General features: G+C 35.2%; 1 protein-coding gene across 3 annotated transcripts in view; it reads right to left on the bottom strand.

The window, feature by feature from the left end:
• LOC146996755 (uncharacterized) overlaps window positions 1–27,915 on the bottom strand; it is a 43,253-nt gene that overhangs the window by 15,071 nt on the left and 267 nt on the right. Inside the window, exon 1 of one of the 3 annotated variants that reach the window (XM_085818348.1) lies at window positions 27,884–27,908. The exons of 1 other annotated variant lie outside the window; for it this stretch is intronic. The gene's annotated coding sequence lies outside the window, so the exon portion shown is untranslated. Of the gene's footprint in view, window positions 1–27,568; window positions 27,761–27,883; window positions 27,909–27,915 lie in introns of those variants that run through there. One more of the 3 variants, XM_085818347.1, reaches the window with a different exon arrangement.

The following is a 27,915-nucleotide window of genomic DNA, read 5'->3' as shown; positions in this document are numbered from 1 at the left end:
GGCAATAATCGCCACTTATCATTTCGTTTCCGAACACTAGACGGAGCGGACTGGCCCATGAACTTTTTTAAGGACGGCAAATTTCCTGTTCCATCATGTATTGAAATTCCTTTTTGGCGGTTTTAAGATTGTCTGGAGGTAAGCGTCTTAGCGGCAATTGGAGGTCCGGTAGTTTCAATATAATGCAGTACATCGTGCTTGGGTTCAGAAATAGCCATAACTGGCCGCGTGATTGATTCTCTGAGAAGTTGATGCCATGGGGAGTTACCCGAAATCAATTTAATGCTCAAATCTTGACTACTGCGAATTACTCCCGGATAAGTCAAGTTAGTTGTGAAACCGGTGCTACTTTGGTAGACGGTTGCACGGATTTTGGCGAGTTTTTGGCAATTTTTCTTTTGGCGAGTAATACGACTTATGGTAAACCCATTTCTGGATAAGTTATTTATGGTAACCGATACTTTGTTGACATTTTATTTAAAAAATAATGCGTGTTATTATGCATAAATTCCGTGTATTAAATATTATTTATGGCTTCTAAATATTAAAAATCAATTTAATTTTGCATTTTTATTTGAAATAAAAATTTTATTCTTTATTATATTTTATGAAATTTTATGCTGTGGATGATGTAATCAGTGACGTCACCTTACTTTAAAAGTAATTGGTTTTAATATCTATAAATTTAATCTAATGTTTTAAACATTATTTATGGCTGTTAAATATTAAAATACAATTTAATTTTGCATTTCTTTTTTAAAATGATTTTATTATGTATAATTATTTAAATAATTTTAGTTCTAGGCGTGATGTAATCAGCTCTCTGATTGGTTATAGAATATTTGTGCATTAATGAGCTGTAATCAGCTCCCTGATAGGTTGCTGAAAATTTGTGCATTACCGCGCCATTTTAAAATTTAATTCATATCTTCGAATTCCTTCAAAAATGTCTCCTTCAAAGATGAATGTTGTTTTTGATAAGTACCAAGAATTTTTGGTTTCGGAATCAAAAAATTGTCCTTAGAGACCTTATTTTCGCCAGCCTGGCTTTCCTAATCAAAGATTTATTTATAAATTCTAACAAGGGTCAGAGGAAATTTATTTTAAATTTTTGAAGGAAACGTCGCTAATTGTTTCTTCAATGAAGTGCGAAAATGTAGATCACAGATGAAGACCGTTAGAAGAGCCGATTCTGAGACGGCCATATATGATATTGTGGTCATGTTGGAAGAAATAACCGCTGTAACGGTAAGAAAATTATTAGACATTCCTCCTTTTTTACCAACAATAAACTAATTGCTGTCATTTTAGCTCTAGTGTACGAAGCGTTCTTATTTACATATTTTAAAGTATTTAAGTAATATTTTAATTCTTTTAAACGTTGGTATGATGGTTTTTAATTCGATATTCAATTTACGTAATATTTTAATCCAGTTAAACGTTGGCGCAATGTTTTTATAGTGGTATTTTTATTCTATTTCTATGCTATATGAAAGTAATAATTTAACCTTTCTTTAGTATTTTATACTCGTAGTAAATGTATTTATTCTATATAATATATATATATATATATATATATATATATATATATTCTATATAACGTATTTTAAAGTATTTAAATTTAATAATATTCTAATTCTTTTAAATGTTGGATGATGTTTTTTATTTCGATATTCAATTTCAGTAATATTTTAATCTAATTAAACGTTGGCACAATGTTTTTATAGCGGTGTTTTTATTCTCTTCTTTGCTATATGAAAGTAATAATAACCTTACTTTAGTATTTTATACTCATAGTAAATGTATTTATTTACACTTGCCTGCCATCTTAAAAAACGACATTTTCAACAAAAAAATTAATCCATTATTTCTAAGGATTTTTTTTTTTTTTTTTTTTTTTTTTTTTTAAGTTTCGAATACTTTACTATGTGTAAAAACAGCGTTTTTCAAGATGGCTGACGTTTGTAGAAATCGCGCCAACAATTGCGCCAACGTAAATCGCCAAAAATCCGTGCAACCGTCTACCAAAGTAGCACCGTGAAACCTATCAAGCGGCGATTCTTAAGATCGACAAGCAAAGAAAATTTTTGTAAAAAGTCAGCGACAATAATAGGACTTGAAACAGTAGCAATAATGAATGGCCATTGGAAGTTGCGGCGAAATCCTAAATCAACAGGTATCGGGAATTCACCAAAAGTTTGAATAAGAGTTCCATTTGCTACATAAAGTTGTAACTTGGCAAGGCGTTTTGTTCGTGAAAATGTGGTGGAACGATAGAAACATCAGCCCCAGTGTCTACAAGAAAGGTTAAGCCCAAATTCTTTTCGATAACGAAAAGGCGTGCAAAATTCCGGCCGCTGTCGTTCACGACTTCGAACAGCGGTCCTTTTCGTTTCCCTGGTCGTTATAACGATACGGTGGGCGACATTTGTTTGCCTTGTTTCCAAATTTGTGGTGGTAAACACAAATACACTGAGGAGAGCTTTCATAACATTTCCTCAGTTTGCTACGACGTGTATTTCGACCACGTGGATATGGAGCGGTTGCGCTGAAAAGGTTCAGCTTGGATGGCTACTAACTGAGCAACCTGTTTGGACAAATCATCAATTTGAGCCTGTAACGCCACAATACCTGGACCAGGAGCCTGCGTTGCGCTGGAATGGCCAGCTCGTGAATTTTATCAGCAATTTTAGGAAGATTTTTCTGTGGCTCGCTACTGGCCGCTAAAATGGTTTGCATGTTAGATGAGAGTTCCATCCATCCATAAGGTTTTCGGAATGCTGTCCGTTAGGTTACCGGCGGCTACGTCTGACATTTTAGACAGCAATTGAAAAGGCCTCATATCACCCAACCGTAAATTGTGCAACAGCTGTTTGATTTTAACTGTCTCGGATTCTTCATAAACAGAAATGAATCTTTTTTTTAAAAGATTTGCATTTGTCGGTCGCCGGTGGATTCAAAATTATTTCATGAGCTGATTACAGTACCTCTGATTCAAACGCGGCGATCGCTGTATAAAACTGAGTAATGTGACTTAATTTAAAGTGCGCATACAATTGAATGAACCATAACGATGGGTCTCGGCGACAAAAAGGCAGTGGCTTAACTGCCACTCGCGCCAATTGTGAAGCAGCATCGTTGTCAACCACTTTAGATCAATCAAATATGCACAACAGTAATATGTATAGAATATGCACAATAATAATATGTATCGAAAAATAATCGCATATAGTGACACAGTTTTTTGGTACTTGAAATCAGAGAAATTGGAGGCTCAAATGCAGCAGACGATACATATATCCGCTGAAATTATGACAGACATACTATGTTTCTCGCCGGAATGCGGCACAACGCTTGAAATAACAGGTGAAATGTCTTACTTGCATCTCATCACACTGTATAACTTACTGCTGCTCACAATTTTGACATATAAACTTCATATTCGTGCAACATTGAAGGTTGCTATTCGTAATAAATGCCGGTCACCAATTATGAAATTACAGTTTTTGAGACATATCATTAAATAATTATAACAATTGAATAGAATAAATATTATTTTGTTTTTGGTTGTTATGGGTTACCAGACCGGCAGAGGTGAGTTGTAGTAGGCAAGTTCCCACATATCTGTATATTAAACTTTTAATTGTTTAAAAACTGTACTTTTTAAAAACACTTATATAAATATGCAAAATAAATAACACCTTTTTAACTAATTCTAGATCATCGTATGTCTGATTTTTCCACCGACATAGATGCAATTCCGAATCCAAGGCTAGTGTAGTTAGGTAGTGATTATTCTTAATATATTTTTGGGTATTTTATGGCAGATTCAGCATTTTATTATTATTTGCATTATTTTCTTATTACGAATATATTCTATACATTGTATTACTAAAAGTTCTTTTTTTTTGTGTGTAGGGGGGCGCCAAAAAGGTATTTTGCCCCGGGCGCCGGTTATGCTTGTTACGCCACTGCTATATTTAAAATGCTTTCTTCAAATCTTGGATTCCGTACAGATCGTCGTCGACCAGTATCCTGTCTGGTTACGTAGGAAGGACCTGTTACACAAAAGTTGACAATGTAACCGCTTTCCTTCTTTTCGCCATCGGCGGAACAGCTGGCCCACTGGGTTAGGTGCTTTTCAGACTGCTGGAATCTTGTCCATGGAATTAAAAATAAATAAATATAAATAAAGAGCTTAGTATATTTATGTTAACCAGTGTAACGATGTAACCGCTGAAACATTCTGTAATTCAGCATTCGTCTACATGTTTGCTTTTTCGGCTGTTAAGTCTCCCATCAATGACGACAGCACACTCGCGAATAGCGTCTTTCCCTACAGAGATATACACCTACTGCCCTCTACCGACAATGTTTTTTATGCAAATTTACGCGAATGTGTTTCATGACGTAGTTTGATGCAAGATCAAATGCAAGATGCAAGTTTGATGCAAGATGCAAGATCTTTTTAAGTGAGTGATAAAAGCTTCTATGGGTGCTGTTCTTCGTATGAAGTAATTTTTACGAGATTTTATGTGATTTCAATCTCATTTTAAAATTTTCTTATTGTAAATGCATTTTAAGTTGTATTTATGACTAATAAATGGATTGCGATTTGGGTTTCCTGTGTGAATATGATTCGTATCTTTGTTCGGTACCTTCGCTCCAAGTTCGTACCATGAATTTGGAATCCCCCTGTATAACCAAAAGAGCCTGCCAGCAGCCAAGCGATAAAGTCGCTGAACACTGGTAATTGAAATCCGAGGTTTGAATCCCTCCAACGGGCTGGTTGCATGGACGTTTTCGTGGTTTTCCCATGCGTAATGTGTATAGGAGCCAGTTTCCCTTAGAAAGTCCTCCACGAAGGCATTCCTCCTTTTATGCAGACAGCTCTTGAAAGTTTTGCCATAATCAGATAAACCGAACTATATAACCAAAGGTCTAAAAATCTGGAGCATCCTCACAATAAAGAAAGAAGAAATTCTGAAAGTTAGTCACTGTGTTTGGACTGTGTTGGACAGATGGATATTGAAAATGCACACAAAAGCAGCCACTTTGCAACACTGCCTATGTTAAAAACTTAAAAAAATATTGCAGTCTAAAAATTTTAGGCTATAGTCTATCACATAGGGTCAGCCAGCCCCTTTTTGAGGGAAAAATAAATCATTCATCGCCCTCTTTTTAAACAACAACAACAAAACAAGAAGACTTCTGTTTTTACTTCTTTGTACGAAGTAAAAAGGAAGTATTGTAATCGCGAAAAGCTTCAGGCAGCATATTTCAACGAAAATATCCATTTTGACCGCTTTCGAATGCAATTTAACGATTTTTTTGCGTGATATCTGTACGTAAAGACAGAATAAAAGACCCTTTCCTCCAAAAAATTTAAAAAACTGCTTTAAAATGAATTCTGAAGAAAATTTTTCGTGGCGTCTGTACGAACATATGTACGTATCTCGCATAACTCAAAAACGAGTAGCCTCAGAACGTTGAAATTTTGTATATAGGACTACTATAACATATAGATGTGCACCTTGTATTTTGGTTTCAATTGGCAGCGCCAAACGTATATAAATATATTTATAAATATATCCACTCTGTTACCCGGCTCAGTGATCTCAGTTTCTTTACTCTTATATGTTTGTAAATTGTACATTTTTTGCTTTAAAAATGAGTGAATTATGTTGTTCTTATCTTCCGGTTAAGGTTTTTATGCCTTTAGTAAATCTGTATGCAATATTTTTAGAATTATCAACAGTTTAAAACTTGTTTAAGTGCCGCTAAGCCTAATAATTTTTTTGATGGCGGCCATTACTTGTTTACATTTGAAACAGTGAATTCGTTGCCAATCTAGAGAAACGTGGCTTTGCAACAACAAAGATAAACGCCTTCATTTATTATTATTGCGATTTAAATCATGGTTAATCCTTTCTGGAATTTTTTTCGAGGAAATAAGTGTTTAAGATTTACTTAATTTTTAATAATTTAATTTTTAATAATCAGTAATTTAATTTTTAATAATTAGTAATTTTTAATACAAATTAATTTTTAATACAAATATTTTGAGTTTTTATGTATTTTTGCCTTGTCGCGAAGTGAGAACTGAATTAGTTGAATGAGAAATACTCAATCGTCTGTGAAAAACTGTTTCTTTTTTGTTTTGTTCGCTTAATTTCTTTTATACATCGTTCTAGCTTTATTAAAGAATTTGACTAGAACATGTGGCAACGATTAGATAATTCTTTAAATGATACAAATTTTGTGCGTTCTGAGTTATAATATAAACGAAATATAATACTGTTAAGTGAACCTAGCGTCAGAGTGTCGCTATGGTAAACAAATAGAGTGAATTTTAAAGAACGTATTTATTCTATTGTGGTTTGTGCCCTGTCGGCAAAGCAGATTTAATTCAATCCAATAAGTTTAAACGAAATGCAAGAAAAATGCGTATAATTTAATATTCCGTACAAGGAAGTCATGTAGTGTACACATCAGATTTTTTAAATTAACAATGAACCCACAATTTTTTAACTTTTAGAGGTTATAGCCTACTTTTCCAAACAATTGTTCGATAATGCCCCTCTTAGGTAAAGTATACTATATTTTATATTAAAAAATAAGGACATTTCAAAATTCCTTTATTAAAAGATATTAATATGTTGTAATATTGCTAAAAGTTAAATAAAAAATATATATTATGAGAAAAAAATGTAGTATAATATTATTAGGGAGAGGGCTGAGCTTGGTGTAGCTGTACTAATGTAATGACTCAATACCCAGCGGTGGATGATAGCAACGCCGTTGTTGAACCATTAGTCCAACACCACGAAGAGCTTAAAAATTCTTCTTCAATGGCCAGACAGCCGAGGATGGGCCCTTGCCTTCCTTAGAATCGAATTCGAAGCTCTTCTATCCCTGGCCATGGATATCCAATTGGCTATTTTTAAAATTCTTAAGTCTGTTTCGAAATAGTCGAGACATCTAAGTTTAGGTCTTCCTCTTTTTCGGGTGCCGAATGGTCTGGCCGAGAAGATCTTTTTAGTTACTCGATTTTCATCCATTCTGCACAGTTGTCCTGCCCATTTAATTCTCTGAATCCTTATATATTTTACTACATCTATTTCTTCAAAGGATTTATAGAGTTCAGAGTTAGTTCTTCTCCAGATATTGTGACATTTTATGCCACCATAAATATTTCTTAAAATTTTTCTTTCAAAGACAGAAATGATACTTTTAGCTTTTTCTGTCATTGCCCAGGTCTCAGCAGAGTATGTAAGAATGGGTCTGATTAAGCTTTTGTAAATTAAAATCTTCGTTTTTCTGCCAGTGTGCTTAAAAATTCAGTAAGTTAAAAAAAAATGAAACATTAAAAAAATTATACGATTAAAAAGAAGCTGCAATGCAGTTTTGGTTTGCAGATTTCAGTTTAATTACTGAAAACGATTTTAAAGCTAAACAGTTAAGACAGATATACTAGTTTAAGAATTAGTTTCTCAGAAATCAAAGATATGGCAGATAAAATCTTACACTGAAAATGAGATGTTTAAAACGGGAAAGCCAAACGAAATAAAAGAAACTTCCTACGGTATTATTCCACTGTAAAAAAAAAAAAAAAAAAAAAAAAAAAAAAAAAAAAAAAATTAACGTCACATGCAGACGTGTGTACTTATTTGTTAAAGATATAGCGCATACAATTTTTTTAGCTGTAATATAGTTGAGCTTTTATTTCTTTAGATTGCTTGTTTAGAACAAATAATATACAAATAGTAATATTGACTTGTAAAAAAGTGTTTTCCCCAAGCGGCAATATTTTTTATTTTGCCCGGATTCGAAATTTGCTTACTAAAAACAATTAACACTTCGAAAAGGTTTTGACATATTAAAAAAAAGTTAATGTTATTCGGAAATGAAATAAGAATGGATATATAGATATCGATTAATAAATTCTGGTTAAATGCAATATTTTCTCAGATTCATAATGATTTTTTTTTTTCTTCCCCAGTTTTAGAACCTGTTCATCCGGAAGCCCACCAGACAAAGGTCAAATAGGGGGCCGAGCTTTGGTATTTTTGCACTTCCCCTTCACGGGTAGGTAAGTGTATGAGTGGATACACTTTTGTAAACAAGTAACCGTTTTTCTTTCAGCTCTTTTTCTGAGAATCCAAACAAGTTACTGAAGAAATATTATCAAAATTTGTCTTTTGCACTCTCTTCCCATTCGTTCATTTTAAATTATTTGTACGCCTGAGAATTAAAAAATAATAAACTCATGCAAATGTATATGCATAATTTTATTGAAGTTATTTATTATTTATTATGCGTGTCGAAACGGAACTTAAAAATCTAGGCTATAGAGAGTGAAAGAAGCATTGCGAAAAAAGAAAATGAATATATGAAATAAACTGAGGATGAAGGTGGAGCCCAACAATTTCATTATCAACGCCAGGATTACTAGTTTTTATTCCTAAAATTTATTTCATGCATTTACATTTCCGCCCAGTAAATACACTCTTTTGCAAAAAAATCGAAGCACCAAGAAGGACTTTTGCGATCGTGGCGAAATTTGATATGCAAAAACATCTGATCGAACATGCAAATGATCAACATTTCAAGGCAAATGAACAGAAATTGCGACCAAAGTGCGCATTTCTAATGCGCAATTCGCAAAGTATAAAACCAGTAACAGAGACGAAAAATGCATCTTTTTTTGTTGCTGCCATTGTAATTCCGTAAAGAAGCAACAAAAGATGCCATTACGACGATATCGAAGACCTTACAGACAACTAAAAGACTTCGAATGTAGTGGTCGCATTGTACGGTTGCGTGAAGCTGGGTGGTCATACCGAGCAATAGGCTGCCACCTGAAACGTACAGACACTGCTGTGCAAAGATGTTGGCAGCAATGATTGCTACAAAGAAATTGCCGACGAAATGAAGGCTCTTTAAGGCCAAGGAGCACAAATGCGAGACAAGTTAGGATGATTGTAGTGCGTTGAATAGTCGACAATGATACCGGTTTCAGGCAAGAACCGCCCCAACGGTATCATTGTCGACTATTCAACGCACTACAGCCACATCTATACCTCCCGTGGTACCGTACACCATCTCACGGCGCTTGTCTGAGGCGGTGTTATGCTCACAGAGGCGCGTTTGCCTTTGACCCCACAAAATCGGCAGAGTCGTCTGGAGTGGTGTCGCAACCGATCGTCATGGCTGCCAACAGACTGGTATCGTATAGTGTTTAGCGATGAATTCCGCTTCACTCTTGAAGCAGATGACCACCATGTTCGTGTCTGGAGTGACGGGGCCAGCGGTCCAGTCAACCTTTGTTTTACAAAGGCATACAGCCATAACCCCAGGTGTGATGGTGTGGGATGCTATTTTTTACGACAGCAGGTCATCTTTAGTCATCCTCATACATCTTTTAACAGCTCAACGATATGTTGATACCATCTTGCGGCCGGTTGCATTACCTTTCATGGCACGTCATCCTGGGGCCATTTTCCAACAAGATAATGCCAGGCCACATACCGTTCGCATATCTCTGGACTGCCTCCGTGCGGTTGATACTGTTCCTTGATCAGCAAGGTCACTAGACCTTTCACCAATCGAGAATGTCTGGGGCATGGTAGGCCGCCAGATTCGGGCACTATAAAGTATCGCAGATCTGGAGCGACAACTGATGAATGCCTTGCAGAATGTGTCGCAGGATGACATTAGGAACCTCTAACTACTTCTTGCCTCGATGAATTCAAGCATGCATTGCCGCCAGCGTCGGTTCGACCAACTACTAATTTGAACACTCAATGGGTGATTGTGAGCCGTGAACAGGTACTATGACCTAGTTTTTTTAACCACTTTATTATTTGTGTATGAGCTATACACACATTCAATTTCATCAAAAACAACTATTTCCTTCATGGTGCTTCGTTTTTTTTTTTTTTTTTTTTTTTTTGAAAAAGAGTGTAGTTAAATTCTTTCTTGTCACATTATTTCCCGTTTCAAACTGCTTTTTAAATTCAGCTTATGCACATTCGATGCGTAATAAATAATACAAATAAAACTGCAAAATTTCAAATTTCTTTCTTTGGTACTTACGTACTAGCACCACCACCTTGTTAGAAGTCCCACATTTTCAGAAAGCGCCACATTCTGGCAACTATGCGAATAATAATTCTTCAGGCAGCTATTCTCATAACAGTTCTTCGCCGCCATTTTCGTTTGCGTCTTTCTTTCTTCAATTATTTTTAATGACAAGTTGTGATATTTTTTATCTTAATTTTAAAATATGTACTTGAGAAATCTGCCTGCAGTGGAAGAAGCTAAGCTAAATTTTCTAAAGTAATACATTACTTTATTGCAGTATTGATAAGGAAAACAATTGTTTTGAATCTGTTGCTGGAGCAATCACCATGAAATTTTCATCAAAAGAAACAGTGCTCGTAAGTAGATTAATTTACTGATTTTGCATGTAAATACCTAATTAGAACATAAAATGGTACTTACATATTATCCGGCCAACGACCAAATAGCGCGATTTAGCGCCAATTATGGATGACCACTTCCTTTAGAATTCCGCAGTAATGATTGGCGATTGATGACCGTTGGCGAAATTTCTGCCAACGGTCGACGGGATAATACATAAGTACACATAAGATAATGTATGTGATACTGATTGTATTGATCATTTGATAATACTGATGTATGCAATAATTAATGTTTTGAAACAAGTCATCAATCTTTTCTTTCCGTAAAAAGTCGTTAAATTACACCAAGATGTCGCGTTAATATTTAAGTACCCTTTCGTTTACTTTTAACGTAGGAATTTTCACACACTTCCATTTTTCTTTTACGGCTTTACCTAAAAGCAATAATCTTTTAATGGATTTTATTGCTTTACCTAAAACCAATAAAGGGGTTCAAAAGAGATATGCCTTTACTTTAAACTGCTCTACTTGTATATTTTTAATCCAGATTTATATGTTTTTAACATTAGCGTATTCAGAGGAATACAGTCAGCCTTTTATTTAGCTGTTAAATATTTAGTTTTAGTTTATGAATATAAAAATTTAATACTTTTATTCAAGCTCTGAAACTTATCAACATTTTTATACTTTTCTTGTTTGATTTATAAAACGCATTAAGAAATAATCTAAATTTAAATAAATACATTTCTCGAGTTTTGGAAAAAGGGGAAAAGATCGTTTAGCAATTGTGAAAGGGGTGCACGAGGGAGAAACGGTTAGAGCCACTGATATAGACACATATTTCTACGATGAAAGCCAAATTTATATGGCCAGTTTTAATTTAAATTTTAACTTGATTTATAATTCCAAACTTTTGAGATAATTATGAAAACTGGGCAAAGTACTTAGGAAGATTGTCATCGTGTGCTTTGTCTGAAAAATAATTCAATCCAATCAATTTCCCAGGAACGATTTAGTTACCTTATTTACACTCATGTCCATAAATTAAGGATAATGCAAAATCGAGCAAAGGAAAAGTTTTAGAAGCAAAACAAATTTGACTTATTTGTAAAGCTTATTTATTAAACAAAAGGTAAACAGCAAAAAAAGATACTATATGTTTGATATTATTAAAAAAAATTAGCGATTTTTTCTACCTGGAGTAAATTACAAAAAAAAAACCTATTTACAAAAAACCAATATTAGATGGTTTGTATGATTTTTAATACATGTATGTCTCCCAGACGATGCAATACAGTCCGTACAATGCCTAGGCATGCTGAGTATCAAATTATCGATCTGATCTTCGGGGATATTACACCACTCATAAAGCAATGCTCTCCGAAGTTCCGGTAGACATGTAGGAGGAGCCTGACGGGCTGCAACTCGTCGGCCAAGCATGTCCCACACGTGCTTTACTGGATTCAAGTCCGGTGAGAATGCTGACCAGTCCATACGAGTGATATCCTCCGATTGAAGGCATTCGCTTACGATGTTTGCAAGGTGAGGACGGGGGTTGTCATCTATAAACACAAATTGTGCGCCCATGGCGCCCCGAAACATACGTATATGTTGTTCCAGAATGTCGTTAAAAATACGTATATGTGTTGTTCCAGAACACATTCTGGAACAACACATATACGTAACATGCAGGTCAGTTTTGGAACCCAGAATAATTCCACCCCAAACGAGCACTCCTACACCACCGTAACGGTGTCGTTCAATGATGTTTTCTTGGTGGTAACGGGTACCTGGAGCTCTCCATATGAAAGTCCGGCGAGAATCAGACTGCAAGCTAAACCTGGACTCGTCGGAAAACATCACACGAGCCCACTGTTGCGGTGTCCACAATGCATGCTCTCTACTCCAGGCTAACCGCAGGCGACAGTGAGTTGCAATAAGTGGAACGCATCTGACAGGTCTACGAGCATATAGACCAATCTGCCCTAAGCGTCTGTACACGGTCTGCCTTGAAATTGTCGTACCAGTGGCTGAAGAGAGCTGACGAGACAGGTCTGAGGCTGTGCTCCGCCTGTTTCTTTTGGCAATAACTGCCAAATACCGGTCCTCATTCGGCGTTGTAACTCTGAGGCGACCTGTGCTGTAACGTCTACTCACATTACCATCATCTTGGAATCGTTGCCAAAGCCTGCAGATGACACTCTGGGCAATTCCAAGTTCGTCTGATACTTCCAGTTGGGTACGCCCACATTCCAGACAGCCGATAATTCTACCACGTAAAAAATAATCCATATGCGTCCTTTGTGTCATAACTAATCGGTTATTGCACTGAAATGCTTATAAAGCCTCTGCGAACAATTTTACTTCTTTGCCTGTATTCCTTATATATCACTCTCTTACACTCTCGTCATTGTGATGTACCATCGGTTTTATCTGGTTACTTTCTGAAATTTGCATATGATTCTTGAAGATGTATGTAGTGATTTTATAGGTGATATATTTATTTTAGAGTTCGATTTCCGCGTGACTTCGAATTATCCTTAATTTATGGACATGAGTGTAATTAGACTATTTGAATGAATAAATCCCGTTATTTTTTTTTAATGGCCGGGCCCTTATTTAATAGCCATTAGCCTCGCGCCACTCCAAGGGCCGGAAGTGGTGGCCATTTCATTATGGAAGCATCTAATAGGTGGCCACCTTTGCTTCTTATGAAGAGACGGACAGTTACAACCATACCTTCTCCGGGATTCGGGCCCGGACTCATAGCTACGGCAGTCTGTTAAGACGTGATCCTTCATCTTCAAGGAGTAAAATTATCAATTATTCATAAGCCTCGGAACCAAGAAGAAGCTCTTCATTTAAGCCTCCAGAAATCGCTTTGGTTCGAACTATACCCTATGTGCTACTCAGGTCCGGCTTAGCAATTCTTACGCCCTAGGAGATTAATGCATGCCTTAGGAGCTCCATGTAAATTAAACATATTATCAATTTAAATGAAAATAAATCTTGTTTCTATTTAGTAGTTTGTAAGGAAAATTTAGCTGGCATGCTCTGAATATTGCCACCTTATGCGGCTGCGTCTGTCACCAGTACTTACAGCCGACACTAATGGTCACTGAAGTCTTCTTAAACTCAAAACTCGGTCCCTGTATTATTTACCGAGATTACGTTATCAGAGTAGTTCAAGAATAGTTTTCTAACTTAAAACAATTTTCATCAGCACAAAAGGAAGTTAGAAATGGAATTGGACCTGCCCACCAGCGGCGAGTGGTAAAATCGCTGAACACTGGTAGTTCTGACCTGGGTTCGATTCCAGGCGAACGGGTTAGCTGAATGAGCGTTTTTGTGGTAACGTGCGTGTAACGTATATACAAGCCAGTTTCCCTTAGAAAAGTCTTCTACGGAGGCATCCCTCCGTTTAAGCAGATAGCTGTAGTGTGCTTTGCCATAATCTACTAAACCAACTAAGCCGCCCAACCGGTATAGTGGTTAGCGACGCTTACAGTCATACAAAAGGGTCCGGGTTAGAATCTCGGAGAAGCATGGATGTTCGGATGTATAGTGTCTGTGCGGCATGGAGACATTCAAAATAACTGGCGAGTCGACAGTTCCCTCGAGAGGTTGACGCTAAGGAAAGAGGAATGGTAGACCTTCGGACCCGTCCCCCGAAGTGCTCTCCATCAAAACTGGGGGCGGAACTCAGCAAAGTCGTACTGTCACTTGTTTGGTGTTCAGGGGTCTTGCCAACGACAGAAGCAGTCTTGCATTCCTTGCCACAATGAATTTCGCGGGCTTGTTCTGATGTTGCAGTCAGACAAGAGACATAGATCACAACACAAACCTACTACTGAACTGCACCTATCAATTGAATACAATTATGCTATTTGTTTGAATGCAGCAAAGCATGTGAGGGCCTATGCACAAGTTATCTTTCGTGGAATACCTTCTATTGCAAACAGGCTTGTAGCCACATTACATACGAGGAAGACAACCGAAATGTCCATGCAGCCAGCCGGTTCGCTGGGACTTGAGCCCAAGTCGAACTAGTATTTAGCGACATTAACACTCGGTCACTGGTGAGCCTGGTGATTATGCTGAGAATTGAGGAGCAGATTTTTTAACATGTAAACATAAATAAACATTTACCTAAATTACTTCTGTAAAATTATATGAACTTCCAATTTTTTCTCACGCAATAACGAAATTACCATTCGGTCGCTGGTGAGACTGGAGATTATGTTGAGAATTGAAGAACAAAGTTTTTAACATGTAAACATAAAAAAACATTTACCTACATTACTTCTGTAAAATTATATGAATTTTCAATTTCTTCAAATCTTTCAATTCAAAAGCAGTAACAAAATTGTTACTGCTTTTGTTTTTCAAGCTATCGTAAGCTTGTTACTGCTTTTGTTTTTCGAGCTGTCTCAAGCAAATTATACATTTTTTTTTCATTTATGGATTTAATTGGATTTATTAGATCACAGCAAAGGACAGTAAAGCTATCTGCTTAGCGGTAGGAGCGTCATCGTAGAGAACTCTTTGACGAAAATCGGCTGACCTGCCAATTACAGGAGTGGAAAACCATGTACATGTTCATGCTATTTGAATTCGAGTATTTGAATAAGAGTAAAACTACAGTCTTCAACTGTCTTATATAGTCAACTCTGCGGGGATCTCTTTTCATCTCTAAATGGGATAGCTGTATTGGCGTTCTCATGGTTTTTACCCATGTGTAATGTGAATACGAGTCAGTTTTTAGAAAAGTCCATTCTAAAGGTATCTATACCCACAGGTAGATACGTTTTCCCGTGCTTTGCCATAACTGACTGAAAAAGAACAGTCACCAATCGTTTGATCTTCGATTAAAAAAATCATTCAGTCAATCATTATATTTGTAATATAAAGCTGTAAACATCTTGATGATTAGGTCATACTGGTAATATCGTAACACTTTGGCGAAAGTTTTTCTGCATAAAGAAAAAGATTTACAGATAGACGTGGCTGAACACAAGACATAGTTATTGCTGCACAACTAATTCTTGAGATAAAAATTTTTCGCAAATCATCAAGATACAAAAGTTAAAATGAAGAATTGCGGGGCAATTGTTAAATTAAAATTAGAAGTTTCTTTTTATATTTTATATCTTATATACCCTAAATGTATCTGGCCTTTCTGTCCTAAAGGTAGAAATTGTTTATAATAATTTTTACTGGGCCCGGTCTTTTCAAAATTAATCCGTTTCATGCTCTCTTATGTAATCCTGAACGAGGACAGATTTTATCCAATCAGATTAAAGAAACTTTTGACTATATAGCTCACGGTTTGTTGAATGCATTCTCCCTCTCCTACAATGCTGAATGCGTTTCCTTTTCTAATAAGGAATAAAATACAGCTACTAGAAATCATTGAATACGAACTTATTGAGTACAGTATTCTCATGCCGATTCCTTTCTTTCAATGGATGACAACATCTACCTCCAAAAGTCACATATTTTCGACCATTATCTTTACATTAAGATGTTCAGTGAATGAACTTACCAAATCGATCCGATTTTAATCCGATCGATTGATTACATGTAGGACCGCTTCGGAAGAAGGAAAGTTTTGCTTTGTTCAATCTCTAAAATTATATGAGCTAGGATTAGGAATAAATGTCGCTTGGTCCCGATTGAAGTAGCTTATAATTTAACTGACGCCTCCCAGTCGGTATAGTGGTCAGGGAAGCTGACTGCAATGCCAATGGGCTGGGTTCGAATCCCGGAGAAGGCACGGCTGTAATTGTCCGTCCCTTCATAAGAAAGACGATGGTGGCCCGCCTATTAGGTGCCTCCATAATAAAGAGACCACCACATCCGGCCTTGTATAGATTAATGGACTGGGTTACATTTGTAATTGTTTACAATCTGCCATTGGGAAAAAAATAATAATAATTTAACTGACAGCACTTGCTCACAAGTGTGTAATTACAGACTCTACACTTACTCGTCACTTAACATTAAACTTTCATTGCATTTGCTTGAGCAAAAGAGCATTTGCTTCGAACTTCATTGTTCAGATGTTCTTTTATAATCTCATTTTATATTTTCTACTTATACTTGCGGCAGTTTTCGTGTGTATTTCTAGCTTGACTTCTTTAAAGCCTGTGCACGAAAAACTATGCATTCCATAACTTCTGAAGGGCAGCGTGTTATTCGTATTTAAATTACTTACATACTGATTTAGTTACACTACATCAAAGTGTAGCTCCCAAAGTGTGTATCAAAATACTCTTCTGATACCTATATATAGTATACGTTTGGTGCGGCCGATTGCAACCAAAAAAGGAAGTTCACAGCTACATGTTAGCAGTCCCATAAACAAAATTTCAACGTTCCAAGGCATTTGTTTTTGAGTTATGCGAGATATATACGTACGTACGTACAGGCGTCACGAAAATAATCTCTTCTGAATCATTTCACAATCCGTTTTGGAAAAAAAGTCCTTTATTCTATTCTGTCCATACGTACAGATGTCACACAAAAACAACGTTCAAATGGATTCGAGAGCGCTCAGAATGGCTCTTTTTGTTGATATATGATATCCGAAATTTTTCGCTATTACAATATTTCCTTTACTTTGTACAAGGAAGTAAAAAGAAAAGTAGTGAATAATGAGTAGAAAAGTACATATAGTATAAAGAAACGTATATATAATGAATCCGGATAATTTACTTTCGCGGATCCAGCCAATAATTAATAATAATTGCAATGAATAGCTTAATTTTTAAATTAATAACAGCGTAAATTTGAAAGAGAAATTAAATAGGCTTTTCTTAACGATAAGACACCGCCGAGTGAAAGAATAAAATATTTTAATTCATTAATTAAATTTGAAAGACAATAATCCGAAGACATTTAAGAAACTATACGAATTACTTTACAAAAGGAAAATTCATTTTAGTCACCTTATTTATCAAATAAATCTCATACTAATGATAAGTTTCATACACACTTATTATTACTATTCATTCATTCAACAGCTTTTTACAGATTTTAATCATATATCATCTCCTAGGAAAATAAAATTGAATAAACTTAATAAAACGCTAATTAGTGTTCTGTGGTAGTAAAATATTACAGCAGCATAATTAAAAGACAAAAATAATTTTTTTTTTAATCAGGAAATTGACAAAATGGGTAAAACGACAGTGCAGAAATTAGAAGCAATCATTGTTATTAAACGGAAATTAATTGACTCATCAACGGGAAAAAACCAATTTCAAAATATTTGGCTTTTTTAAATTAATAATAATTGCCTTGTTTACTTATAAATTTTATATGTATATATTGTAGCGTGCGTACGGGTTCGTTATGAAATGAAGCACAAGTCCGAAGAAAAATAAACAAAAATTTATTATTATCACAACAAATATGCTTAAATTTCCTCAAATATTCTTTCAGTATTATAATATCTCACAGTATTTATCTTTTAACTACTCAAACGTTCAAAAAACCTTAATTCAAAGCTACTAAAGAAAGCTAATCCGCGAATTTGCTACAGTAAACAAGAGCAGTTTTCTAAACAACAACAAATTACGTAACTACTACGAACTGAGAGGTTTTCCTCCTTTTAGAAGATTTTAAAATCGGGCCCGAGAATTTTTTAGTACTTTCTCAAAGAGATATTTATTAAATGTTAAATGCACGCGCTCTTGTATTTTCAATTTTCCGGCTTAGCTTTCTTTTAATATTCGTCACGCGCTGCACTGCGCGGGAAATAAAACCATTTAATTTATAATTGAACTAACATTAGCTTTTTAAATACCAAATTCGTAACACTGCCCCCTTCCCAAGGACTGCACGTCCCAGGCAGTACAATCCCTGGACAGGAAGCCAAACTTACAACTAAGGCATGAATACAATAATAAGCATTACATTACAATAATAAACAACATGAACAATAAATGCAATAAATAAAACTAATCAAATACAAATCAAATACAAATCAAATGCAAAATACAAATCAAATACTAAATATACATTTAGAAACAAAAAGGACCATGGTCTTGCACTATTTACAATTATTTACATTACGTACTATGGCCATAGTAATGACCTAACCTGTCGTAATGAACGACTTTAGGTTTAGAGTTCGAAGACTTACGAATCCGAACCACGACGTCATTCAGTCTGTTCAGCACTGTATATGGATCATCCGAAGGTGACTGTAATTTAGGCCTAACTCCTTTTCATCGAATCAGGTTCCACAACCACACCTTGTCTCCTTCGTTGAATCTGTGTCCAGTAGCTCTGAAAGCAGTTTATTGTTTTTGAAGTCTAAGGAAAAATTGTATTTCCTTAAAAAGTCCAGTCCGAGTATGCATGGAACTGTAATATCCGCCACATATGCCGTGTGATGGTAGGCGGCACTTCCAAACGTGATGTTCGTGAACTTCCCAACTATGTCGATTTTATCACCAGACGCAGTCTGAAGGGTAACACAGGAGGGCGTTCAAATAAGTTTATCTTTAAACTGTTCAACTAAATCTGTTCTAATGATGGTAACATTAGCTCCTGTGTCAATGATCATATTGCAAGGAACTCCATCGATATGCCCATTGATGGACAGTCCGTTACTGTTGCCACTCACTATAGAAATCTTGAGCGCTTTAGAACAAGGTTTTCCATTATCTGGCAACCTCCGTTCCTCGATATGGCCATTCATTTGTTTCCTGCGTCGTTGCTGGGAAATGATCTTATTTTCATTGGGGTGTTTGTTCTGCAATTCTTTCGTACGTGGCCTTCAGCTCCACAGTACCAGCACTTTGGTTTCTTGTCACTCCTTTTCCGTTCCATGACATTTAATTGTCTGTTTAACCCGCCTTTCTTATTTTCTGTGCTTTGGGGTGTTCTGCAGTTCCTTCGTATATGGCCTTCAATATCGCAATAACAGCACTTTAGGGCTGGTTTCTTCGCACCAGTATTCCGTCTCAAGGCATTCACTGGTCTTATAAAATCATCCGCTTTATTATCCGTACCCTGGGTAAAGAAAGATTCTGCAATGCCGTCGTAGGTGACCTTCACCACCACATCTCCAACACCTTAGAGCCACTTTGTTCTCGCTCCTACTCCGTATCAAATCGTCGACTTATCTGGATAAATCATCTAAACGAGCCATCAATTGATCCACTGGCTCGTGGACTCGCACAGCTCTGACTTGGTAGCGATCTCTACGAGTTGTTTGCTGGGCTGTCTCGAACTTCATGGCATACAACAGAGCGCTTTTTATGCCTTTCACATCCGCCATTAGCAAAGCTTTCTGTATTTCAGGATCCCGGATGCCATCGATGAAATATTGCAGCGACAGGATTTCTCTTGTTTCTGTCGGCACTCCGAAAAGGCGTGATGTGACAGTCTTTCAACATCCGTGGCGAGCTCCTGAAGTGTTTCGGTTGGTTTCTGTTGGCGGGATTTTAATTCAAGCCTACTGTAGTCTTTCAGGCATGTCTTCCCAAAGCGCAGCTCTAGTGCGCCGGATAGAGCTTCGAAGTCTAATCTCTGGTTTTCAGGAAGCGTCTGCAGGATATCTGCTGCGTCTGTTCTCAAAGAAGCGGCGAGATGATAGGCCTTAGTTTGGTAATCCCATCCATTCGCATCCGCAACGATAGAAAATTGTGTCCTATACACTTGCCAGGAGGTCTTCCCATCATATGTAGATAGTTTCAGAGAGGGACGAGCAGGCATTGGTAAAAAGTTAAAACCATCCGAATTGCTCCCTGCCGTCGCTACGAATTTCTTTAAAGTATCCAGTTCTTTGGCAACTTCAGAGACTCTCTCATCAATTTGTTGTTCGATTTGTTTTTGAACAGAACAAACTCTTCCTTCAATTCGTTCCTCCACAGCAGAAGCTCTTCCTTCTATATGTTCTTTTACAGAAGAAACTCTTTCTTCTTTCACCGAAGAAGAAACTCTTTCTTCAATTTGATCTTTAACGGAAGAAACTTTTTCTTCAATTTGTTCAACTTTATTTTCAACTGTGTCAATTCTGCCTTCCATAGCTTCAAATTTGTTTTCTATTATGCAGGTAATTTCTCTTTTCATTTCTTCTTGACCTGCTTCAATCTTTTCTTGACCAGCTTGAACGGATTGCATTTCATCCTTAACGGATTCCTGGCCCAATTTCATTTCTTCCTCAACGGAGTTGACGGCCCCTTCCATCTTTTCTTGGAAAGCGGCAAATGCAGTCATCATTTGCCTGAATTGTTCTTCCATCGCTCTTGTAATTGGCATTCAAAATCCCACTTCTGACACCAAAAATTGTTGCGTGCGTAAGGGTTCGTTACGAAATAAATGCAGAAGTCCGAAGAAAAATGAACAAAAATTTATTATTATCATAACAAATATGCTTAAATTTCCTCAAATATTCTTTCAGTATTACAATATCTCACAATAGTTATCTTTTAACAACTCAAACGTTCAATAGAACGTAATTCGAAACAGCTAGAGAAAGCTAATCCGCGAATTCGCTACAGTCAACAAGAGCAGTTTTCTAAAAAACAACAAACTACGTAACTACTACGAACTGAGAAGTTTTCCTCGTTTTATAAGATTTTTAAAATCGGGCGCGAGAATTTTCTAGTACTTTCTCGAAATCAAAAAGACATATTTATTAAATGTTTAATGCACGCGCTCTTGTATTTTCAATTTTCCGGCTTAGCTTTCTTTTAATATTCGTCACGCGCTGCATTGCGCAGGAAATAAAACCATTTAATTTATAATTGAACTAACATTAGCTTTTTAAATAACAAATTCGTAACAATATGCATATACTTATTCTATTACCCAGCTCGGCGAGCTCATTTTTTTAAATTCTAATATGTTGGTAAACCGTGCATGTTTTGCTTTAATAATGGATGAATTATATTATTATGTTCCGGTTAAGGTGTTTATGCCTTTAGCTAATTTGTGTGCAATAATTGTAGATTATCAAAAAATTAAAAGTTTAAGTATTGCTAAGCAAAACGAGGCCACCATTCGTTTATATTTTAAATTCTTAGTAGATTAGTGAATTAAGTCTTTTGCTCCACCTTCAGTACCTTTTTGCCGAATGGGACCGAAAGTAAATTTTCAATTTTGAGGGGAAAAAAAAAAAAAAAACTGTTTTCCTGCCCGCTGGCCGAATTGTCTGTTTTTGCGTAGAAACTCTAAATTTGATTGTAAAAATTGTCTTTTTTTAGCTCCTTTTAGTTGTGTATTTGGTGGTTTATGTTTTTCTGTATTTTACAATTTTAATGAAATGTAATGTAAATGTTTAATGAGTTTTTATATATTTTTGCCTTACTGCGCAGTGAGAATTGAATTAATTGAATGAGAAATACATCTGTAATGAAATTCGAAGAAATAAGTTTAAATGAAATGTAGTAAGTAACGTGTATTATTTAATACATAGATCGCATAGGGAAGTTATGTGGTACCCACCTCAGATATTTTTTCTAACTATTATTTTAGGCGGCTGGTCGCGCAAGAGGCTAGTAATAATAAGAATAAATGGACTTCGATATTTAATTATTTACTCGCGAATTTGAGAGATATTCCTCTGTTAGTTAAAAAAGGATTCAGTAGCATATCACACCTCATAGCGCAAGGAATGTCTAAAAATTAAGGAACTCCACAATAAACAGGAACACTATACCTTTAAAAATACAATAAACTAGGAATTTTCAAGAAAATAAAAACCTCGAAGAATAACCTCCTCGAAATATGTCAGTTTTCAATTTCGATAAAATAAATGGAAGTTAATGCTAGTTTTCTGATCGATATTTTGTCTTTTTGCAATATTACAGACGAGCATTTCTCAAAATATACTGTCAGTTAATCATTAAAAAAGTAAGTTTATTTGGTCTTTTGAAAGTGACATATACAACAAAGATTATTTTCTAAACTTATTTCAAAAACATTCTAACTGTATTTCTTATAAGTACACTTCGTTTGCATTAAAAATAAAATATGATGCTTAATACGAAGTTTTGAGACAACATATAAGATTGTAAGATTCTTTATATACTTCTTTTTTAATTTTATTCAGACGTTGCTACACATTTTTACAACTCGTTTTATAACATGTTTTTATAACTTAATTGTTTATATCACGTTATATTCAAAAAGGAAATATAGAAATAAAAGCCAGATCTTTCAAACTTGGTATTTAAAACTGAAATTTGAAGTTGAATTATATTCAAAAATAAAAATTCAGCTTTTTAGTTGGAAATAGTTACTACTAGTTTTATTTAACATAAAAATATTTAAATGCTATTTTAATTTAGAAAGCGTACTTAATGACATATTCAGGTACACCCAAGTGAGCTCAGTACTAACAATACTGGAGTTACCTGAACTGAGTTAACTGCAATGGCTCGAGTTCGATTCGCTGCATACGGTTTCATGAATATTTCCAACTTTAATGTATATTGTTCGCTTACGCTTCAAACTATTACGCTACCAGCGTATCACGGACTCTAAAGAGACTACTATATTCTAAAGTATTCATTTATTTAATAAAACATCACATAGGTATGTAACATACAATTAATCTTCAATAAGCCTAACTAACTACAGAAACATATTTTTCTAATTCTATGAACTGCCCTGCTGCCACTCTCGTGAAACCAAACTAACAACAATTATTAGTGGCCAAAAAGTAATAAGTATTGTAAAATTAATAAGTATAATTTAAGGAAAAAAATTAAAGAAAAGTAAGTGTACACACACACACACACACACACACAAAAAAAAAAAAAAAAAAAAAAAAAAAACTACATTATTTTGAAATTCAACATTTTCCCGCCTTATGTTGTTGGGAAACAACTTTACCTATTAGAAATATCAAAGAAAAACTTAAATGGAAAAACTTAAAAGAACTGAATTAAAGTCCAAACATTTATAAAACTATAACTGAATAAAGTCCAAACATTTTGAATAGGCTTCCACTCCTGGTTTTTACAGATTTAATATCTTTATGGCTGATTTTTTATCTGAAATACTTTTTATTTTGATTTTTTATCTGAATACCCTTCAACTCTAGCTTGTTCAAATCTTTCATTTTTTAGATCTTCGAGCGAATTACATGAAAGTTCTAAAGTAAAAATTCTTTGTACGGGACGTAAAAGTTGCCCATTTGTAGTTTTCAATCGTACCAATCTAATGACATTGTCTCTTCCAGGAAACAATTCAGTAACAACGGCCAATGGCCACTCAGTACATTTAACATTATCACTTCCAACAAGAACTACGTCTCCAAGTTTGATATCTTGCTCATGCTTTTTCGGATCATGTCTTTGAATCAAAAGTCCTAGGTATTCAGATCTGAATCTTTTTCGTATATCCGTGATTAGTTGTTGACGATATTGTAATCTCTTGTTAAGGGAATGCTGATCAATCTCATCCAAATCAGGAACTCCTGACTTTCGGAAGTCTTGAAAAAATGAGTTAGGAGATAAAGGAACAAGTTCAGAGTCCTTTTCTGAAACATAGGTAAGTAGACGAGAGTTAATAACAAATTCCGCATCATACAATACCGTTGTCATTTCTTCAAAAGACAGCAGAGATTTCCCCAAAACTCTTCTAAGAATTTGTTTCATCAAGCCAACTAAGCTCTCCCAAAAACCGCCCCACCTAGAGGCAGTTGGGGGATTGAAAAACCATTGAATTTTCTTGTGGTGTATTGAGCAACGACATTCCAATCAACGAATTTCAAACAATTTGATGCTCCAACGAAGTTGCTTTCGTTGTCACAATAAACTACAGAAGGACGGCCTCTGCGGGCTATAAACCAACGGAAACTCTGAAGAAAAGCCTCTGTAGACAATGAGGAACTAAGTTCAAAATGCACAGCTCTATACACAGCACACGTATATAGGCAAATCCAAGCCTTTGCTTCTTTTAAATACACAGATCCAGTCATATCAATTCCAATAATTGCAAAAATAAGATGCATCTCTTACGCGATTTTCTGGTAATGCAGATATCGGTGCTGTTAAATTTCTCTTTGCGTATCTTAAACAAGTAACAAATTTGGATAAAAGAGATGTAATGACTTTTTCGTGTTTAAAATCCAATAATGTTCTCTTAGAATACTCAACAGTATTTGAGAACCAGCATGAGAGTTCTTCTGGTGTTCTGTTATAATTAACCTTTTGACAGCCTGATGTTCTCCCGGTAAAACAAAAGGATGTTTAAAGTTTTCTGTATCCTTCTGAAATGTAATTTTTGTTCGCAGTCTAATAATTCCTTCTTCTTCCTTATATGTTGCCAAAGATTCCAATTTTCTTTTGTTTAAATGATCAGAAAAGTATTCGTTTTGTATTAATAATATGACTTTCTTTTCTGCATTTTTGACTTTTTAGTAGGATAACTCGCCAATAATTCGCGAAGACTTTGCAGTTAGACAATTAAAGATAAATCTTTTTATCCAAGCAATCAACCGTATCACTTTGTCATAGCTTGAAAAAAAATAATAGTACCAACTTGATCCGTGATGTCTGCATCCATTTTTCTTTTCATAAGTTTTGCAGTTACAAGTATTTGAGTAACTTAGAGAACAGATAGAAGAATGCCCATCAGATTTTGTTTTTCTCTTTTCTTTAGCTATAGAATGTTCATCAAAATTTTGTTCTGTGATGGGCTAGTTAGAAGAAGGTTCTAATAACCAAGTAGGTCCCTCCCACCTTTTTCTTGATAACAGTTGTCTAGCCAGTGCTCCGCAACCTTTTCTCACCTGCGACGCACAAAAAATCTTTCTGGAATTTCGTGGCACACCAAAGAGTTCCGAGTTATCAAGGAAGTGCCGAAAAAATTCAAATGTTGACACACTTACAATCGCACACACAACCACACAACAGTGAAATATATAAAAACATTTAAAATAGACATTATTAAGGAAAAAAATTGTCATTGTGTATTAAATACATGATAAAAAATTGCAAAATGTCAAATACATGTATTTGATTGCGGCACACCTATATCCTACTCATGGCACACCGGTTGCGGAGCACTGGTCTAGCCGAACATCCTCGAGAAGGCTGGATTCTGGATCCCAGGAAGGTGTTTCCATGCAAGCGGATCTGTTAAACTATTTATCTCATTCTCTCTGTTCTTCACAAATACCGTCCAGAATTCTTTACGTTGAATCCACACTAAAACAATCGTTGAGTCAGTCCAATAATGCTGTGCAACATGTTTCCATTGAAGCCCTTCCATAACAGATGCACACAAACGAGCTCCCACCACCTGCTGCCACTCTCATGAAACCAAACTAACAACAATTATTAGTGGCCAAAATGTATAAATAATAAGTATTGTAAAATTATAAGTATAATTTAAGTAAAAAATTAAAGGAAAGTAAGTACAAAATACAAACTACATTGTTTTGAAATCCAACATATTATATAGGCCATTTTCTCTAAAAAGGTCCTTCCCGAATGCGTTCATTTCGTTAGACCGAAACAAATACTCTTCAGTATTTTACCATAATTAAATAAAGCAATCTAAATGCGAAAACAGTGAAGTGAGCAGCCTGGACTTTGGGAGCTGCTTACGTAACGTGGTATATTTAATACCTTTTAAAAATTACGTTTGAGATCCTTTTGGAAGGCGATATCCCTGCGATTGTCGCTTTCAAGATAAAACACAAATGCGCTTCAGGGGGGGGGGGATATCTGAAATTATTCAGCAAATACTCCGACTTAAGCGGTTCCTTTTTTCTTCTCACGCTTCATTCTTACCTACCACCCACCATGCAAATAATAATTCCCTTTTTGATTATAAGTGCTGTATTTGCAGTAACAGATATACGGATGTATTTCACGCAAAATCTATACATAATTTCGATTACTACACTCTTCTGCACTTTCGATTACTACATTCTTCTGACACCGCGAATGAAACGTTAGTCAAGCTGGGTTTAAGCAAATTGTTCAGGCTCAGTTTAACCACAAAAGTAAATGACAATTGCAACTCTACAAAAGATCACCGCTCAATTGAAAAAGGATTACGTATTTCGGATAGCATAGATAAGGTAAACATTCTAGCTACAAGGCAAAGAATAAGAAAATTATATGTGTTATGAAGAAATTTTGTATGATAAAAGAGTCATCGAGTCATCAGACGAGTTTGTTTAATTTTAGCGAAATAACTGCAGCTTATGCAGCACATCTATTTTAACACTCTTTCACATTGAAAACTACAATCTTTATCACATACGTATCTTCTAAACTTGTGTTGTTTTAGCCCTTGAGCTATATTAACTAAAATTAATATATATTTACATGCGAAATTTTAACCAAGAGAGAGACGAAACCGGCTTAAAGCGCTCTTTGGCCGTCGCGTCAATCGCGTAACTTCAGGGTACCATAGCATATAATTTTATTTCAAAAGCGTAAAATACTACATTCACTCAAAAATAAGGGCCCCTCAAATGTAAGAACCTCCTCACATATTAAGATAACTTTTAAGAAATAAAAAATGCAAGTAAATATGTAGTCCATCTTGCAATAATTCTAAAGACAATTTTAGTTTCCCGCCCCCCTTCCTTCAGAATTTCTTTAACTAACTGCATTCTTATCTGTGGCTCAAGGGCATTATTAGAGATTGTAATATTACTTGAAATACTTCGGGTTAACTAATAATTTAGAGCTGGATTTTAGCACGCATGTTTAAAATCTCTAAGTGCACAACATCATGAGTCGGTGAATTTTTAATTATTTTGAATCACTTTTTACTGCAGTGAAAATATACAAATCGTAATACGGAACTGAAACAGGAATTTTAAATCTGAATTACATAATAATAACAAATCATTATTCTTCAGTTTACTATAAATCATACAATTCTATTTCTTAATTTATTATGATAACTTCATTAAATGGTATGTAATGTATTCATCCTTTCATATCAGATACTTTTATGATGTTGTATGACCTCATTATAGTAAATCATTTAAATTTATTTAAATTTAGTTATTATTCAAACCATTAAATACCGTTAGCATCGAAATCGCGTAAGAATCTTATAAAAAATATAAATATAAATAAATAAATAATTTAAAAATTTAGTAAATTCATAAATTTTGAATTAATTGAATACTTGAAATAAAGACTTACAAGAATATAGTCAACAAAACAGAACGAACTTTAAACGCTATCGATAAGTAGCAACAGAAAACCCTCATCGATTCTCGTCATCCTTTCTCCTCGCTATCAGTGACAACTATATAAAATTTTACAAAGGAGAGAAAATTTTGAGTTCAAAAAGAAATATTCTCAAAATCTCTGATACGAAATTAGATACTTTTAACTGTTAGTTCTAATGCTTCGAATGTATCTAAATTCGTCACCTCGCCATTAAAAATTTAAAAAAATAACTTTTGTTAGAATTTCTCATGTCCATTGACTACTTCCTAAGCAGAGCAAGCTTACTTTTTCAGCGGCAGGAGATTAAAATAGAAGTA

Source organism: Stegodyphus dumicola, chromosome 6 (genome assembly GCF_044657685.1).
Source record: "Stegodyphus dumicola isolate Sdum_Otavi_A_Nest chromosome 6, ASM4465768v1".
Classification (NCBI taxonomy): Eukaryota; Metazoa; Arthropoda; class Arachnida; order Araneae; family Eresidae; genus Stegodyphus; species Stegodyphus dumicola.
This window is presented reverse-complemented; position numbering and strand designations above follow the sequence as displayed.